Raw genomic sequence first — 18930 nt, 5'->3', positions numbered from 1 at the left:
TCTCATCCAGCCTTCAAGTCTTGTCTACACTGTTTTCATTCTCTTTCTCTAGAAAAGGTATGCGTTACCCAAAACACTGATGATTTTGTACATCTGCCTCATTAAAAAACAAACATTTAATTAGGAAAACAATCTTCCTATACAATCTTTCATACACTCATACAGTCTTTCTGTATACTTGCAATGAACAACCTTGAAAATAAGAACACATGTTTCATAGTAAGATGAAAAAGGAAAGGAATAAAAACTAGGCATACACTTAACAAACGAAGTAAAAATCTTGCATAATATGAAAACCACAAAATATCTCGAGAAATTAAATGATACCTAAATACTGGAAGTACAATCCATGCTCATGACTGAAAGATTTATCCTGTTAAAATAGCAACACTCCCCAATTTTATCTATAAGTTCAACACATTCCCCATAACAATGCCAGATGACTTCATTACTGAAATGGACAAGCTGATTGTAAAATTCACATAAAATTATAAGTAACCAGAAGAGCCAAAACAACTGAAAAATAAACACAATATATGACCTCACATTTTCCTACTTCAAAGATGGTAATCAAGACAGTATGAAACTCAAACTGGAACAGAGATAAAGTTCAATGGAGAGAACGAGATCTCCCACAGGCCATCAGAGAGAGAGAGAGAAAGAGAGTGTGAGAGTGTGTACTCAGTCATGTCCAGCTCTTTGCAGTCCCCTGACCCTGCCAGGCTCCTCTTTCCATGAAATTTCCCAAGCAAGAACACTGTAGTGGGTGGCCATTTTCTACTCTAGGGGATCTACCTGACCTAGGATAGAACTTTCATCTCCTGGGCCTCCTGCATTGGCTGGCAGATTCTTTACCACTAATGCTATCTGGGATGCCAGTTAAATGGACAAAAACAAAAAATCCACACACATATAGCCAAATGATTTTCTACAAAGGTGCCATGATCATCCAAAGAGAAAACAAGAGTCTTTACAACGACTGATACTAAATAGCCACATGCAAAAACATCAAGATAGGCCCTTGCCCTACAGCTTACTTAAAAATTAAATAAAAATTGATCCAGGACCTAAATATATGAGCTAAAGCTACAAAACTCTTTGAAGAAAACACAAGAGTAAATCTCTTTTACCTCAGATTTGGCAAAGGATTCTTATAAATGACACAAAAACATGGGCAATAAACAAAACAGAAAAACTGGATTAATCAATGTTAACAACTTATTGCTTCAAAGGCACCATCAAGGAAGTGAAAACATACAGAATAGGGGAAATATTTGCAAGTCATGTGTCTGATAAAGGACTTGTATCAAAAATATATTAAAAAATTTTTACAACTATAATAAAAACACAAAAAATTAAAAGATGAATAAATGTTTTGAATATTATTAATATTTCTTCCAGGCAGATATACAAATATTTGGCCACTAAGCACATGAAAAGATGCTTGACATCATTAGTCATCATAAAAATGCAAATCCAGAACACAGTGTGATATTACTTCATATCTGCTAGGATAAAGTATTACAGGAAAATAACAATGTATGATGGTGAGAAAATAGAGAAATTGGAACACTGATACACTGCTGGTGGGAATATAAAATATTAAAGCCACTTTGGAAAACAGACTGATAGTCCTCTCATGATTAAAGGTAGACTTTTCCTATGGCCCAGCAATTCTACTCCTAAGTATACACCCAAGAGGAATAAATATCTATGTCCACACCAAAAACTGTATATGAATATTTAAACAGCATTATTCATATATAAACAAAAGGTGGAAACAACATCCATCAACTGCAGGATGAATAAACAACATATGGTATGCCCATACAGGAGAATATCCAACTATAAAAGCAATGAAGTACTGATACATACAAGACAAATGAATCTTGAGACTATATGGTAAATAAAGTAGTCAAAAATATCACAACTTTTATGACTGCACTCACATAAAATGATTAGAAAATAAAAATATAGAGACTAAAAAACAATTGCTTAGGGATAGGTATAGAGACATAGAATTAAAAAGATGATAGTCACAAGATATGGGGTTTCCTTTTGAGGTGATAAAATGTTTTATAATTGACTGCAGATTACTGCACGTATCTGTGAATATACTAAAACACACACACACAAAATGAATTGCAAGCTTTGAATCGGTGAATTGCATGGCATGTGAGTCATATCTCAATAAAATTGTTGAAAAATAGTCAACTAATACAAATTTCATTGTATAATAAATGTAAAAAGGTCTTTAACATTTTTTCTCTCAAATTCTAAAGAATAAAGGAGAAAAATACATGACAATCCCACTATTTAAGGTAAATATATTTTTCTAAAGCACTTAAGTGTTGCTTAATTTGCTCAGTGCCTGTGACATCACCAGTATCTTCAAACAGACAAAAATGGAGACCAGTTTGGAAAATTCCCTGAGCAGATGAAACCAGTTTAGTGCTATAAGCAAAGCTTAATTTAGCTCATTTTGCTAGATTAACATGACCTGGGTCACTTTTTATTTACACATCTTGAAATCATAAACAAAACTGTTTCTCAAAATCTATAAGAGACAACCACCATTTCGTATCATTTAATAAAATTCTAGTATTACAACCAATCTCTGAGAAGGACACTCACTGTCTCCTCACTATAAAAAAACAAAAAGAAAGAAAAGCTTAATAACCATACACCCCTGAGCCTCATTCATATTTGGATTGAGTGCTTCTGGTTCACAAACAATCTTTTTGCTGTGTGCGCAATAAACTTTACTAAGAACTGCTTTGGTGATTCATTGGTTTTACCCGTTATTTCTGAACTTTTGACAGCACAACTATAGTGTCCCTTACTGATAGTCAAAAGCTCCTTAAAGCTCTCATGTAGGTGCTTGCTTGGAAATCAATTTCCATTCCTCTTTTACTAAATGATACACACTTATACCAAGCTAATATACTTAGGTGAAGAGAGACATTCCAATTTGTAGCTGTTTTATCTTTGTGCCTCTAATATTCTTTCTTTTATTCCTATTTAAGCTAAAATACATCACTTTATTCTAGTGTGTATGTGTATATAATATAATGAAACATCATAAATATCTTGAGAGAGTAAGCAAAATAAAAGGTTATTTCAATAGAACCTAGAATAAAGGTCTGCCCCAAGAAGAGGGAGAAAATACGGAACTTACTTGTCACAGGTTGACTTCTTTCAGAAGCAGCCTCTGAAGCAGAAAGCGGGAGGCTGTGTTCTCTTGGGGTCATCAGCCGTGGATGAGAACAAAGGAAGTTGAACAAGAGGAAGACATCAAGCTGCAAGGCAGTTTCAATGGAAGGTTCCAGTCATCTCTGCACCGAGTACTGAGCATGGGATGACCTATCCAAGTGGTTCCCGGACTATGGATGAGAAAGCAGGGCAGTTTTACTCCTGTAAGCAATCACTGAATATGGACCAATCAGAGGTGGGGTCATGACCTTTGTGATAATCATGTTTAGTTGAGGTAATCATGAAGCATGATGGTAGTAATCTCTTATAAGAGCTGACAGCTGAGTGCTGGATGCCAGCACCAGTCACATCAGCTGGGATAAATGGATCATATCTCAAGACCATCACCCTATGAAAAAAAATATTATCTTAAATAGTATGGTATCTAAATTAATACTTAATAAACTAATTATAAGCAGACTGAAATAAAGCATAAAAACACAATAACTTCACATACAATTTTTATTTTGAAAATGCATCTGTCAATCTTATTTTTGTGCATATGAGGTCCTATTTCCCCCACCCCCCCTTGGCTGCTTTTCAGACTTTTGTTTTTTTAGCAATTTTCAATGACTTTTCTAGACTTGGTTTTCTCTGTGTTCATTGCATTTGGGGGCGTGGAACTATTCTTAAATCCTGGGTGTTTTTCTTCCCTTTGCCCTGCCTCACTCCACTCAGGCCAATCTCCCAGTACTTTAATTAGGATAATTGACTTTCATTTTTGTCTCAAATGTTTCTTACGCTCTTTTCTCCCTTTTTCATGCATTTTTCTCTTCAGATTGTACTGACCTATATTATACCTTACTGATTCTCTTTTTGTTCATCCAATCTGCTGTTAAAACCATTTACGGAGATAGCAATCACTATATTGTATTTTCTTTTGTCTAATCCAACTGTTATCTCCTATGTATGAACTCTCCTATGAAAATTTCATCTTGTTAGGTACAGTTAGTTATGGTTGTTTTAATGTTTTTAATAACATATCTTGATTGTATGTGTGTCTATTTTTGTTGACTTTTTTGTGTTGGTTTTAAATAATTTAGTACTGTATTTAGATGTGTCTCGTAATTTTAGATGTAATAGTAGTCACTGTGTGTTAAAAAAAAAAAAGTTTTAGAAGTGTTGCTTTTATCTTCCCCCAAAAGGATTTAATGTTCTGCTGATAATTATGTGTACTAGGATTCAGACTTCATAGGGACTGGCCTATTTATGGTTTACTTTTATTAGTAGAACATAGATTTTTAGGAGAAGGCAATGGCACCCCACTCCAGTACTCTTGCCTGGAAAATCCCGTGGACGGAGGAGCCTGGTAGGCTGCAGTCCATGGGATCGCTGAGAGTTGGACACGACTGAGCGACTTCACTTTCACTTTTCACTTTCATGCATTGGAGAAGGAAATAGCAACCCACTCCAGCGTTCTTGCCTGCAGAATCCCAGGGACGGGGGAGCCTGGTGGGCTGCCGTCTATGGGATCGCACAGAGTTGGACACAACTGAAGGGACTTAGCAGCAGCAGTAGCAGTTTTTTAGGGGACTCAGCTACAAATCTAATATATTCACTGCTGCTGCTGCTGCTGCTAAGTTGCTTCAGTCATGTCCTACTCTGTGCGATCCCATAGACGGCAGCCCACCAGGCTACCCCGTCCCTGGGATTCTCCAGGCAAGAATGCTGGAGTGGGTTGCCATTTCCTTCTCCAACACAGAAAAGTGAAAAGTGAAAAGTGAAAGTGAAGTCGCTCAGTCGTGTCTGACTCTCAGGGACTACATGGACTGCAGCCAACCAGGCTTCTCTGTCCATGGGACCCTCCAGGCAAGAGCACTGGAGTGGGGTGCAATTGCCTTCTCCGAAATATTCACTAGAGCTACTCATATTGGGTATGGCCTACACTCCACATTCTAAAACCCAAATACTACAAGACAATCACAAATTCTGATTAGCTTTCAGGACTCTTGGCTTCAGGTTTCTGTTTGCCTTCCTGGCCTCTTAATCCATGCAATAAATATGAAAATGCTTTCAGAGGATACATGGCATAGACTATTAAGCTAATCTCTTTGCTTTTTTTGTTTGTTTGTTTTTTCTTCTTCAGAACAGGCATCCCTCAGCTTTTGCTCTACCTTTGAATCTCTGAAGTTCAGAGATTCTTGTGTTCTAACCCTAGGACACCAGTAAAAGCACTGGGCTGCTACTCTCTTCTTGGACTGCTCTCTGTTGCCTATAGATAAACAAAGGGGGGGGGGGGGTGTGACAGTCAAGGCTTGTTGCAACTTATTAAATCTCCCATTGAAGAAAATCAATCAATAAATAAATTTGAATTTTCCATGAGACTAGTAAAAGGGTTTGTGAGCTATCCTGGGCTTTGAAGCAGAAATAAGCAATGCAAAAAGGTAGAGGATACAGAAGGAGTGGAAGTCACAGCAACAGCCAGGCTACAGGGTCCCATTATGTCCATCATCTTTGGCAGCACTGCCGTGATTCCCACACAGATGATGTGTCTAGCGTCCCTAGTACTGAGGCAGCTGAATCAAGTGCTCAGAGACCTGAGCAGTTCTGTTTTTGCAAGGCTGATCCTATGAAATGTTTTTCGCATGGTCCTGATGATGAGTAGCCTTTAAACTTCTCAATATTTTCAGCAATTTAGTGAGATATCTAGTAAAGTCTTAAATTATTGTCTGCTGTTTGTGCAGAATGAATGATATTGCATTCAACCAATTTATACTGTCACCAGTGATGTTTACAAGTGTATCCCAGCACTCATCATACTTTCAGGTTGCTGTCCACTGAATAAGTGAAAAGTATATTTCATTATTATTTTACATTTTATTTAATTGAAATATGAGTAAACACAATCATAATTTTGTATTTTTAAAAAACAACCATAATGTATCGATTGCTTGGTATGTGCCACTAGTTTGTGAAGTCTTTTATATTAATCTTCCAATTTAACACTTGGACTTCCCTGGTGGCTCAGATAGTAAAGCTTCTGCCTACAATGCGGGACACCCAGACTCGATCCCTGGGTTGGGAAGATCCTCTGGAGAAGGGAATGGCAACCCACTCCAGTATTCCTGTCTGGAGAATCCCATGGACAGAGGAGCCTGGTAGGCTACACTCCATGGGGTGGCAAAGAGTCAGACATGACTGAGCGACTTCACTTTCACTTTTTTTCTCATTTAACACTTACCAACAGTAACACTTACAGTTATATAAATTCTATAACTCTATATAAGTTCTATAGTTATATAGGTTCTATAGTAATAATTCATTTTTATTGTCTTCATTATGATTATAAAATAAGATTCACCTTTTTGTTTTCTTATTGGAAAAATATGACAATTTTAAGTCAAATGAACAAATAAAAATATTTTATATCAATATTAAGTGGAAGTGCTGAAGCATATTAATTTTTTATTAATTAAAAATAATTTTTAAAAAGTTATATAATAACACAAATAGTGAAGAATGTTTTTAAAAACACTAAAGTGAAACAAGCCAAACAAAAGACACAGCCTGAAAATATTTCTTATGGGCTGGTCTTAAACAAATTATCTACTTTGCTACAGAAACCACCTGTAACAGGAATTTGTTGGTCTCTAAATCAAGACCATGTAATCCTCTACATTGGAATCAAAAGTGATACTAGTCACATTTGATTAACTGGCCCTACATGATGGAATAAAATATGAATATGTTCTCCAAAGGTATTTCCACTCCTTAATGAATTGCTAATGGATGCTATATGTGTTTACATTTTTTATCTGTGTCCTAAAATCATCTTGGGGTTATCCTGATGCAATATAATTCTTATAATGTTTGTCCATTGTTAAAATTCTGAGAGTAATATCCAGAATAATATCTCAATTTTGTTATCCTTTTCACATCATTTTCCTTTCTTTGAACATTTCTGACATTCACACCCAAAGCTTTATACTATGATAAGCACCAAAGGTATATTATGTTTGCAGATTGGTAATTTTTTGAAAATATGATCATTGCTATTGGTATGACATAGTTTTCTCTTTGGACTACTACATTTATGGGCTTCCCTGGTGGCTCAGCTGGTAAAGAATCCACCTGCAATGCGGGAGACGTGGGTTCAATCCCTGGGTTGGGAAGATCCCCTGGAGAAGGGAAAGGATACCCACTGCAGTGTTGTGGCCTGGAGAATTCCATGGACTGTATAGTTCATGGGGTCGCAATGAGTCAGACACAACTGAGTAACTTTCACTTAAATACTTACTACATTTATATCTCCATATTTGAAGAAAAAAATAATCTGCTGCCCATTAGCATACTAACTCCTCTTCCCAATTCATACATTAAATGTACTCTTACTTTTGGCCATAATTCTACAAGTTTTTTAGTTCAGGGTTTTAATAAAAAGAGAAAGTGCAAGGAAACATGACTTGAACACATAGTTGAGTGGAAGGAAATATATTTTCTATCTCTCTTGAGAATAATAAGTTCCTGTCTTCCTAGGAAAATATTGATAGTTACTTATTGCTATGGCCAGAAACAATCTGAGTCAGGTTTAAGGCATCAGATTTGACCCATGTTTGTTCCTCCAACAGCATACTTCTTTGAATTAGTCAAGCAGCAACAACCTTATTCTGCTGCCCAGACTTCTAAGCATCAACCAATCAGAAAGAGCTACATTTAATAACATGCTCTCACAGAAGAAGTTCAGCCAATCCCTAAACAGGACCACTTTTCAAAGTCCTTCAATCCATGAGAATTCTACTTTCTTTAACTCTTTACAAGATCAGATCACTATTCTTTCTCTCTTTCTAGGAAAAGACTGATTGCTAAAACAAAAGAATGCAATCTTTCTTTCAGGCAGTGAATGAAGGTCTCTCTACTTCTTTATTCTTCAATGAAAATGTAACTAAATACTCTTTACTGTTAATGTCAGATTCTGAAGAGAGAGAGAGAGACAGAGAAAACAAAGATAACCTTGATGGATTTACTAACAACTGAGATGAAAGAATTCACAGGTGGAGCAAGTTTATGGGGATAAGATGTGGAGCTCAACTAGACATGCTGAGTTAACATAATTAGTTAAACAAGAGTAGATTATGGCTCAACAAACATGTCTTGATTTTAGTCTGGAGAAAATAGAAAATCTATAAAGAATCAATATATAAATGGAACTTTTAGTGATCATAAAAAAGAGATAAAGACCAACTACTAAGATCTGAGGCACTCCAACTTCAAGAGATTCCTAAAATCTGGAGCCTTCTAAAGAGACTGAGAAGAAGCTACTGATCTGGCAAGAAGAAAACCAGGAGAGTGGGTCCCAGAAGCCAAGAGAAGGACTTTCCCACCCATGTATGAAGAAGAGAGGGAGTGTACCAGATATGGCTTAGATATCACAGAAGATGGTACTCCTGAAATATCCATTAAATCTAATAACTTGAAGGTCATTGAAAATTTTGATAAAAACAGATCTGATGGTCTCAGAGTATGAGCAGGAGTATTAAAGGCTCTTTCGGGGAGTTAAAAGCGATATCAGTGAAAAGTATACATTTCTCAAGTGAATTTGATCAATGTCATCTTAATATTGAACATGTCTTTTTTGAATAAACCTAAACTGACATTCTTGGAGGTGGGGTAGGTCCTCCCGGCTGATGCCCCTAGCCTCAGGCATGGGGTAGCTATAGGTGAACCCTGAACTTCCAGATGTTCAAGCTGCTTTTAGAAAAGGCAGAGGAACCAGAGATCAAATTGCCAACATCTGCTGGATCATGGAAAAAGCAAAAGAGTTCCAGAAAAACATGTATTTCTGCTTTATTGACTATGCCAAAGCCTTTGACTGTGTGGATCACAATAAACTGTGGAAAATTCTGAAAGAGATGGGAATACCAGACCACCTGACCTGCCTCTTGAGAAATCTGTATGCAGGTCAGGAAGCAACAGTTAGAACAGGACATGGAACAACAGACTGGTTCCAAATAGGAAAAGGAGTACGTCAAGGCTGTATATTGTCACCCTGCTTATTTAACTTATATGCAGAGTACATCATGAGAAACGCTGGGCTGGAAGAAGCACAAGCTGGAATCAAGATTGCCGGGATAAATATCAATAACCTCAGATATGCAGATGACATCACCCTAAGGCAGAAAGTGAAGAGGAACTAAAAAGCCTCTTGTTGAAGGTGAAAGAGGACAGTGAAAAAGCTGGCTTAAAGCTCAACATTCAGGAAATGAAGATCATGGCATCTGGTCCCATCACTTCATGGGAAATAGATGGGGAACAGTGAAAACAATGTCAGACTTTATTTTTTTGGGGGGGGGGCTCCAAAATCACTGCAGATGGTGACTGCAGCCATGAAATTAAAAGACGCTTACTCCTTGGAAGAAAAGTTATGTCCAACCTAGATAGCATATTGAAAAGCAGAGCCATTACTTTGCCAACAAAGGTCCGTCTAGTCAAGGTTATGGTTTTTCCAGTGGTCATGTATGGATGTGAGAGTTGGACTGTGAAGAAAGCTGAGTGTCCAAGAATTGATGCTTTTGAACTGTGGTGTTGGAGAAGACTCTTGAGAGTCCCTTGGACTGCAAGGAGATCCAACCAGTCCATTCTGAAGGAGATCAGCCCTGGGTTTTCTTTGGAAGGAATGATGCTAAAGCAGAAACTCCAGTACTTTGGCCACCTCATGCAAAGAGTTGACTCGTTGGAAAAGACTCTGATGCTGGGAGGGATTGGGGGCAGGAGGAGAAGGGGACAACAGAGGATGAGATGGCTGGATGGCATCACTGACTCGATGGACGTGAGTCTGAGTGGACTCTGGGAGTTGGTGATGGACAGGGAGGCCTGGGATGCTACAATTCACAAGGTCTGAAAGAGCTGGACATGACTGAGCGACTGAACTGAACTGAAAATGACATTCTAATATACAAATGTTATGGATTTCTCAAGGGCTTAGAGTAAGCAGTTCTGGCCAAAGAATGATAGAAGCCTTTTATTTTATAAAATATTTGTAGACTTAGTGTCCTATATATTTTGAAACTATAATATAGTTACTCATGCCTCTGGATTTTAAGAAAATTACACTAAAAAGGATTGATAGTGTAAAACTAATTTAAGTACTCAGGGTTTTATAATTTTGCTTAACTGACTTTGTACTTATGGACTTCCAAAGTGACTCAGTGGTAAAGAATCCACCTGCCAATGCAAGAGATATGGGTTTGATCCCTGGGTTGGGAAGATTCCCTGGAGAAGGAAACGGCAACCCAATCCAGTATTCTTATTGGGAAGCCCCATGGAGAGAGGAGCCTAGTGGGCTACAGTCCAAATAGCTGAACATGACTTAGTGGCTATTTACTTAGATGTTCTTAAATTGGCATGCCAAGTCATATCTAATGACTTATGTCTAATGACTCATGTCTAATGTCCTTATTTAATTACTCTAAATCAATTATATTTATGCCCCTAAATTCCTGAATTTAAATAATACTTTTAGGTCTTCCTAAATAATGGTATCTAAGCAAAACAGAAACAACCAGATTGAAAGTAGTCTCTTAGTTCCTCAACTAGGAAGACAGCTAATAAAATGTCTGATGAAATGACATTTAATAATTTCACACTATAACTGCAGCAATCCTTCACTGAATCCCTTACGATTTACTACTATCAAGGTCATGGATTTTCCTTCTTCCCTAAATTAAATACATACAATGTATGACTTTGGAAAAGGAAATGGCAACCTACTCCAGTATTCTTGCCTGGAGAATTCCATGGACAGAGGAGCCTAGTGGGCTACAGTCCATGGGGTTGCAAAGAATCAGACGTGACTAAAACGACTTAGCACAACGTATGACTTCTCATGAGATGTACTAGTTTTAAAATTGCAGTTCTGTTATTCAAGGCAGGAGTGCATAATTGTGTTTCTAACAGCATATAGTTTGTAATGCCCTAATATCTCCAATAGAGTCAATTTTTACCTGTTTAGGAAATTGAAGGGAAAGCTGTTATTCGTTAGGAAAAAGTACAATCCATTTATTCATGTATACAAATATGTGAGTTTATTCTATGAATATAGATCCTTCTGAAGCATATGGAATACATATTACACCATATAATAATTTGTTGTTGTTGTTCAGTCGCTCAGTCCTGTCTTAATCTTTGCGACCCCATGGACTGCAGCATGCCAGGCTTCCCTGTCCTTCACTATCTCCTGGAGTTTGCTCAAACTGACATCCATTGAGTCGATGATGCCATCCAACCATCTCATCCTCTGTCACCCCTTTCTCCTCCTGACCTCAGTCTTTCCCAGTAACAGAGTCTTTTCCAAGGAGTTGGCTCTTCAGATCAGTTGGCCAAAGTATTGGAGCTTCAGCTTCAGCATCAGTCCTTCCAATGAATATTCAGTGTTGTTGTCCTTTAGGAATGGTTGGTTTGATTTCCTTGCTGTCCAAGGGACTCTCAAGAGTCTTCTCCAGTATCACAGTTCAAAAGCATAAACTTTTCCACTCTCAACCTTCTTTATGGTTCAACTCTCACATCCATATATGACTCCTGGAAAAACTATAGCTTTGACTATATGGACCTTTGTTCACAAAGTATGTCTCTGCTTTTTAATACTCTATCTAGGTTCATCATGGCTGTTCTCCCAAGGAGCTTTGTAATAATAATAATAGCCCTTTAATGAAGGCATTATTCTAATTTAACATGAAAAGAACTGAAGGGAAAATAATATTTGAATTTTGCAATGTTCAACATCACATCAATATTTTGGTATATATTGGTTGCCTATCCTTGTTACCAAATGTATTGCCTAAAAAATACAATTTTAAGTTTGTCCCATTATTGGAAGATATATATTTCATGGGTTTATCCCAAGACTAAAGATTTAAATGCTAATACTATAAATCAATCTTGACAATTCTAGTGACATAATCTAAATTAATAAGACAGAATGAAGACTCTTATGACTGTTTTTCCTGCTTTTAACAAATGACACACAATAAATATCATCTTGTAGGCTTTCCATACATTTTTGTAGGACACGATGCTGGGAATTACTGTACTCAAGTAGCAAATAAGATACATTTCAAGACACACAGAAGTTTATCAGACTTTTGCATTATTGAGTCACTGTATTAACTTGTTTTATAACAGCTTACCTCTGGACTTGCGGTTATTTGAGATAATAAATATCCTTAACATTACCTGGATTCCTTTTACCTGCCAAAGGAAATATGTAATCTAGCTGGTAAATGTTAGTAAAGTAATTTAAAACCATGACCTGTGATTCAAATTACTGGCTTCTTGCCATTGCAAAATCTGAAATATTTACAAACTTACAAATTTAACATTTAAGTCTATTGAAATGAAATGGTTACTGAAAATAGTTTTTTTTTTTTCTGATTTTTAGTTCATATAGTACAATCAGACAATATGCAGCATCAGAAAACAGTAAACAAGTAATATCCTCCCCAGGTTCTCTGGACCAGGAATCTGGGAGCAGGTTAACTGGCTGGTTCTGGCTCAGGGTCTGGCTCAGCTACTCATACTGTAGATGGGGTGTGTGTGGACTAGGGCTTGCAGTCATCTGGAGACTTGACTAAACCTGGAGGATCTGATTCAAGGAGGCTCACTCACTGGCAATCAGTGCAGATCAGGGTCATGAGGGGCACAGAGACTAGTCACTGGACCTCTCTACAGAGATGCTTACATGTCTCATGACATAGTACTTGAATTCCCCCAAAGCAGGAGTTGGACCATAAAGAAGGCTGAGCATTGAAGAATTGATGCCTTTGAACTGTGGTATTTGAGAAGACTCTAGAGAGTCCCTTGGACTTCAAGGAGGTCAATTCTAAAGGAAACCTGATCGCTGAGCACTGAAGAAACCCTGAATATTCATTGGAAAGACTGATGCCAAAGCTGAAGCTCTAATACTTTTGCCCATCTCATGTGAAGAGCAGACTCATTGGAAAAGACCCTGATGCCGAGAAAGATGAAGGCAGAAGGAGAAGGCAGAGGATGAGATGGTTAGATGGCATCATCAACTCAACAGACATGAGTTTGAGCAAACTCTGGGAGATGGTGAAGGATAGGGAAGACTGTTGTGCTGCAGTCCATGGGGTCACAAAGAGTCAGACAAAACTTAGCGATTGAACAACAACAACAAGGCAAGAAATCTAAAAGAGTGAAGCAAGCATGAAGATGCAGTGCCTTTTACAACCTAATCGAGGAATTTACACATTTCTGTCTTAGGCTATTCACTACAAGCCATCCCCCTGCTGCTGCTGCTAAGTTGCTTCAGTCATATCCAACTCCGTGCGACCCCATAGACGGCAGCCCACCAGGCTTCCCCGTCCCTGGGATTCTCATCCCCCTAGTCCACCTTAAACCTCTGATAAGGGGTATCTAAGTCCTATCTCTCAAAAGGAAAAATAGCAAAAGATCACAAACATACTGTTAAACCACTAAAGGATCTGTATGGCTTTATTTAATCTAGATTTTCTACAAGTCACTTGACTTAGAATTCTAAAGTAAGAATGGTTATAAGAATTCTCTGTGAGTACTCTTGACACAATAGAATTCTATGTGGCTTAATTTGAATAAATAAATGTGAAAATTTTGTCATGCAAAAGTAAAGAGTTTTAGTATTTCTTAAATATTTAACCAGCTTGACAGCTTGTTTTTAAAGACTTTCTTGAATGATATTTGTAGTATTCACTTGCTTCTAATAATTTCTAACCACTGATTGTGATCTGAATTGGCAACCAAGATTTTTGAATGATACAAATGGACATAACTATAGATTTTGGAGACATTTTCTAAATGCAAATTGGCATATACTGTTAATTTTTTTAGGTTTTAAATGGTTAAGACCTTTATTCTGGAATGTGGTACTGTTCTAAGGAGGAGTGAAGTAATTTGTTTTTAAGTAAAATTTGTCTGTTTCCTCATTAGCTATTATATTGGCAAAATGGGATATTTTTTAATAAATACACTCCTTACTAAAAGCCTGAATCACACTCAGAGGAATGGAACCCCAAAGAGTTCCTCAACCCTGACTGTAATAAAGGATTTATAAGCAAAGCTATAAAGGTTTCTCAAAGATTTAACATATCCAGCCTAGTTCCTTTGAGTAGGCAAGTACATAGGAACTTAAACAAATGCCCTAGTCATGAATAATGGGCTTCAGGCAGCTTGAGTACCTCATATATGTCTCTCTAAGGTTTAAATATCAACAAAGTCAGAGTTACTTGAGGTCCAGGATCTTTTAAGATATACTTAATATCTGCCATCATCAGTAAATTGCAAGATAATAACCAGAAAAACAGCAAGAGATAAGATACAGAAACATAAGTATGCTCACACACAGGATGCACTTATGGGAACACAGAGAAAATAAAACACAGAGCTTCATATTTGTTTTGTAGAGAAAACAGGACATGAGAAAGCCAACTGTTAGAGTTGAACTCTCCTTAGATTGCAGTTGCTTTCTTTATCTACTGTTTTGTTCTATACTCAGATTTCAGCTGTTCTGTATCCCATGTAGCCCCAGCATAAAGAGTTGGACCTCTGGGAAATGACAATTTTCCACAAGAGCAATTTTTATGTCAAAAAGACAACGGAAATATGAGAAGAATGGCTGTTGCTGTTAAAGTGTGTCCTCAGGATTATAAACTACATTATGCAGTCATGAACTTCTGTATTAATGTCATTTAACCTCTGGCAATATTAGTCTAGAGAGGATCTTGTGAAGGATGGTACATTAACTTTTAGAAGTGATGGGCTGTGATATCCCTGCTGTGATGTGGAATGGCATAGGCTGAACTTCAACACAGCCTTCTAAAGGCCTATTTTCTTTCTACAGGGCAAACATAATGTGGGCAGAACTGTGAATTCAGACAGCTCAACCTGTCCTTTGAACAGGAAGACATAAGGGTACAATTTTTTAAAGGATTCTATAATATAGCCCACTTTCCTGGTTTCTGACCACTATATTTTTAACTCTTTCATCAATCAATTCATTCTATAAATAGATACTAGGAGGCTGCCATGTATATATTAAGATATTATTTCCCCACAAATTCTAGACACAAATATTTAGCTTTAAATGTAGCTTGTGTAAATTACTGAGATAAATGAAAACATACCTATCTGACTAGATCAAGGGGTGAAGGCGAGCACTCCTCCTGGGGAGAATAAACACCAAGGTGATAGTTGGGGGAAAAGAAGAAGACAATGAATATGGAACGGAACCCAGATCCAAATAAAGCCCTTGCATTCTGGAACACTGACTTGACCTTTGCACTTTGGCAACAAGCAGAGGCTAGAAGGCAGTGGGCAGGCAGACTTGAGGAAAACTGGAAAAGCACTGCAGTAAATGCTTCTGGAAGACAGGGGAAAAGTGACCATTTTTAGATACTCTATACTAGTAAAACACTTCTAAATGCTCCTTGAGATATCCTGGTTATAAACTAACTTTTAAAATCTTCTGCTCTTGCTCTTCCTGCACTTCTGGAATGTTTTATTTCAAAATTGGTTAAAACAAGGAGGCTTAAATTTGCTACAAAAATAAAACCCTTACTCTTCTATTTTTACCAGTGACTTTTGACCTACATGACATCTCAGTCATCTTACACTTCTAACAAATACCCGCCTTCTTCATTTTTATGTCCTAGAAGCAACTCAAATGCATGTGTCCAAAATTTGTTCAAAATGAATATTTCTAAAACCTATTACATTTTCTGTGAAAGTATGTACCTCTTGATGTAACCCAAACCTGATGAAATGTATCTCCATTTACTGGTTCCATTCACATATTCTAGAAATTTAATGAAACTCCATGCACTACTAAGTATGTTCTAAATATTTCTCTGCATACCCTCTTTTTGCTCCATCCCTTGTGGCTTGGTGCAGACTTTCAGCATTTCACACTTAAGTGAGCACAAATTTCCAACTGGGCAGTTCGATAAAAGTTGTCCTGCCACATAGCTCATTCCCCAACATGTGATTCACATGATTTCTGTCTGATTCTATAATTTTTGCCCGGAAACTGACTAACTGCCAGTTGTTTTCATGATGTAGTCAACACTTATTAACTTAGCAAAATAAAGATTCTATTTTGATTCTTCCTAGCTGTTTTTGTTGCTTCTCTTAAAGATTCAGTTTTTGTTACTGTGGTTTATGAGCAATCTTACTTATTATATATTAAGCTTTTTGTAGCTTTATCTAGGTATAATTAATATACACAAAACTGCACCTAATCATTATATATAATTTGATTAATTTGGACATATGCTTGTAATACCATCACTATAGACAAATATCCATGGCCTTCCAAAATTTCTTTGGGTCACTTTGGCCCCCTCCACTTCTTTAAATCATCTTCTGCTACAAACACTCCCTAATGCAACAGCAATAATAATAATCTGAAATACCTACTATTTATTGATTGCCTTCTGTCAGGCACTCTAATAAGTATTTTACCAACATTTCCTACTCAAAAGGAGTTTATAATCTAGTGCATAGAGTTACCCTAATTTCATAGCTGAAACCGAAGTGCATCAATTTAGTGAGGGACTACACAGCAAGCAATTGGAGAACTCAGAATTGAATGTAGGTAATTTAGAGTTCTTAGTTGTACATCACTGTATGTACACTGATTTGTGGTTCTTTGAATATCTTTTTTTTTAACAATCATATGATTGTTCATGTGTTCCTCCTGATAAGACATTACTGTAGTTCTACTTACACCAAACATTCACAATTGAATTTAAACACCTTCTCAAAAGAGTGTTTTTTTTATTGCCTGTCTCATTCATACTGAGATCTATGCAGATCTCTATTGCAGTCTCTAGTAATCCTGAGAGCAGGATTCCTTTTCATCTCATATTATACAGTAAATTCTATCTAAATATTTGCTGAGTTGATTTAGCAAATGATTATACAACTTTTACAGAATCATGTTAACTTATTTATATCACATATTTATTAACCATCTCCCTATATGTTCTCCAAAAACCCATTCAGTCCTTTTCCACACAACTAGATAATTCTTACAAAGTGTGAGTCAAATAATATATTTCCAGTTTAATATATATGATACAAAATTCTTACTGCTCATTTATAACAAAGTATGAACTACTTATTTGGTCTTTTGAAAATGACAGCACACAGTCTCTGCCACTTTCTCACTTCCTCACACCTTTCATCACAAGTTGTGAAATACTACAAATAAATTTTATGCTGTTACTGGGCAATTAGGGATGAGAATGACAGGGAATATACAGTTATGGAAAAAATGCTGTTTGATCTTTTTTAGGCAAAGAATCAATTTAAAAGTGATGTTAACAAGTACTGACACAATAAAATGTACAGGAAGCTCTAGCTCTTAAAGGCTTAAACAAGTATTCAAAATAAAGACCATCTGAGAGGAAATATATTCTTCTATTTCTCTGTGTTAAAATGTAATGCTTACAGCTTATGGAGGAATTTAGCCAAAAGTAAGAAATAGTAAAAGAAAAGAAAAGTATGATCCTAAGGAATCGTGTTATAAAGATGACTTTGAAGTCTCTATATTCAAGTCTAAAAACAAAAATTAGAACAATTCTCTTAATAAGAATGATAAGACTATTTTCATTTCAAATCAATTATTATCAAACCAATACAACATTGTAAAGCAATTATCCACCAAAAATGAATTTTAAAAAATTTGAAATAAAAGTAGAAATTTCTATTATCTGGAGACTGGGCTGAATTACCAGAGTGGTTATTGGCAGTAACTAATTAATATTTAGCTAATCACAATCTAAAACTGATATGTAAGTAGCCCAACTTGTGAATAATTGTTTCTATGTCTTGAGAGTAGCTGAACACTTCCAAGGACTGACAAAAGTTTCCATTAGTTAGTGTTTGTAAAGTGCTCCCTAGGAGTCAGGGCTCAGACTTTGGTGAGATGAAGTAAAACCTCACCTAGAGATGAACTCTGAAGCAAATAAAAAATAAAACAAAGAATGTATATAACAAAACAGAAACAGACTCACAGATAAAAACTAGTGGTTGCCAGCAGGGAGACAGTAGAGGGAAGGGGCAAAACAAGGGTAAGGGATTAAGAGGTGTAAATACTATGTATAAGATAGATGAGGCACTAAGGAACATATACACATCATACAGCACTGGGAAATATAGCCTTTATTTTGTAATAGTTATAAATGGAGTATAATCTATAAAATATTGAATTACTATGTTCTAAAACTGAAACTAACATTATACAACAACTATACTTAAAATAATGCTAATTACTATATTAATATCTTAGACATTACAGTAATCATTGAATTGATAAATTTGTTTTATTTTTTAAGCCAAGTTTTAAAACTTGTTGACCATATATCTGTCTTTTGTTGATGTAACAACTCCTATTGCTGCTGCTGCTAAGTCGCCTCAGTCGTGTCCGACTCTGTGCAACCCCATAGACGGCAGCCCACCAGGCCCCGCCATCCCTGGGGTTCTCCAGGCAAGAACACTGGAGTGGGTTGCCATTTCCTTCTCCAGTGCATGAAAGTGAAAAGGGAAAGTGAAGTCGCTCAGTTGTGTCTGACTCTTCTTACCCCTCTATAATTGCATTTGACAGAAATATTTGACAAAAGTTAAGCAATCAAATTTTTAAAAAAATCATCAAAATTGTTAGAAAATCTATTAGTGGATTCCAATTAGAAG

The 18930-nt window shown here is 36.6% G+C and overlaps 1 long non-coding RNA gene across 9 annotated transcripts in view; it reads right to left on the bottom strand.

The window, feature by feature from the left end:
• Window positions 1–18930, bottom strand: part of LOC147366672 (uncharacterized) — a 384117-nt gene that overhangs the window by 197523 nt on the left and 167664 nt on the right. For 3 of the 9 annotated variants that reach the window (XR_015168924.1, XR_015168926.1, XR_015168928.1), the window contains exon 1: window positions 3179–3498. The exons of 1 other annotated variant lie outside the window; for it this stretch is intronic. This is a non-coding gene — a long non-coding RNA (uncharacterized LOC147366672). Of the gene's footprint in view, window positions 1–3178; window positions 4389–18930 lie in introns of those variants that run through there. 5 more of the 9 variants (XR_015168922.1, XR_015168923.1, XR_015168929.1 and 2 more) reach the window with 4 other exon arrangements.

Source organism: Bos grunniens, chromosome 8 (genome assembly GCF_055505025.1).
Source record: "Bos grunniens cultivar Pamir isolate PY7600 chromosome 8, Bosgru_T2T1.0, whole genome shotgun sequence".
In the NCBI taxonomy this organism is placed as follows: Eukaryota; Metazoa; Chordata; class Mammalia; order Artiodactyla; family Bovidae; genus Bos; species Bos grunniens.
Note: the sequence above shows the minus strand (reverse complement) of the source record. Positions and strands in the feature narration are given on the sequence as shown.